This window comes from Sinocyclocheilus anshuiensis, unplaced genomic scaffold, assembly GCF_001515605.1.
Source record: "Sinocyclocheilus anshuiensis isolate Anshui unplaced genomic scaffold, SAMN03320099.WGS_v1.1 scaffold1162, whole genome shotgun sequence".
Taxonomy (NCBI): Eukaryota; Metazoa; Chordata; class Actinopteri; order Cypriniformes; family Cyprinidae; genus Sinocyclocheilus; species Sinocyclocheilus anshuiensis.
The window spans coordinates 2695674-2697031 of NW_015540875.1; the positions used below are offsets into that span (position 1 = coordinate 2695674).

Genomic DNA, 1358 nt, shown 5'->3' on the forward strand with positions numbered 1-1358 from the left:
AACATTCTACCAAACTTAACCTAAGCCTACTAATACTCTAATGAGAGTTAGTTGGCATGTAGTTGCAAGGTTTCTTATAGTCAATATACTAAGGGGACCATCAAAATAAAATGTAACCTAACATATAAACAAAATTGAAATTATTAACTAGCTCACATCAATATTAATATTAGCCTCACAGGGAACACTCAAATAACACTCCACACCTAACCACTTACAAGATGTAGTAAGATACTGTGCAGATCTTAAATAAACAATGTCAAGATATATAGCCCATTATAAATGTAAAAATAGATTTTATATGGTGTTCATTGTGTTATAAATAATCACAATCTTAAAACTTATAATCACAAATGCGTAAGCATTATAATGTATTATAATTGTTGTTATGATTTATAAGATGATATAACATATTATAAGGTCTTTTATAATGCATTATGCATTCATTATAATGCCTTAAGAATACCCTTATAATGTGTTATAAATATGGGCTTCATAGAAAGTGTTACCAAAGTCGTCTATATGATGTGCTTTTTTTCCAGCTTTTCTAAATAGGTATAGGGAAAACATAAAAGGGAGTTGTTGTTGTTTTATTTATTTACTGTAAATGTCTTACAGGCTTTATGGATGATTTTCCTTTTTAAAATGTTGACACTCTATTCTTTACCCACCCAGAATATCTTCAGAGGACTAGATATCATGATGATAGCGCTGTCAGTCCATCAGATCTGTGTGACCATCAGTTTCTGTGTTTTGACTGGGAAAGCTTTGTGCAAGAAGGATGAAGATGTAAAGGTACTGTATCATCAGCACTATTACAACAATCAATCAGTCAAATCCACTGTGATCGTGAGAGAGTTTGAGAGAGCTGCTCTGTGTGTTCATGTTTGTTTGTGGTTTTGCAGTCGGTGGAGGATCCAGAACTTCACAAGCCGCTCCTGGAAGATGACACTCCTGATGCTGTGTGACACAGATAAATATAAACACACAAAATAATCAAACTTACTCTTTGTGCTTGTAGTGCAATGGCATTTTGTGTCTCAATATTGTAATGAAATGATTTAAAGCAGATCTCCTCCATCCGCAGCACTGTTAAATTACGGTACATGTTTACTTACACTAGTTTTTTCCTTTTACAAAAGTGTCATCATTGATCTTTCTCTCTATACATGTAGATTAGTGGGTGTTACCTTTTGTTACCTTTTTTAATTTTGTTGTAATCTTTGGGGCTGCTTATTTAAAAATAAATGACTGCAGCACTTTGGCATCAACCCTTTTCATGTTTTACATTTTTTACAGCTTCTCTACTAAGTCTTCCTTTTGTACAACAATGAAAAACTAAAACTAATATAAATATA

The 1358-nt window shown here is 32.5% G+C and overlaps 1 long non-coding RNA gene across 1 annotated transcript in view; it reads left to right on the plus strand.

The window, feature by feature from the left end:
- Positions 1–1055, plus strand: part of LOC107688228 (uncharacterized) — a 1376-nt gene extending 321 nt beyond the window's left edge. Inside the window, exons 2-3 of the long non-coding RNA XR_001634211.1 lie at positions 676–795; positions 906–1055. This is a non-coding gene — a long non-coding RNA (uncharacterized LOC107688228). The remainder of the gene's footprint in view (positions 1–675; positions 796–905) is intronic.
- Positions 1056–1358: the final 303 nt, after the last annotated feature.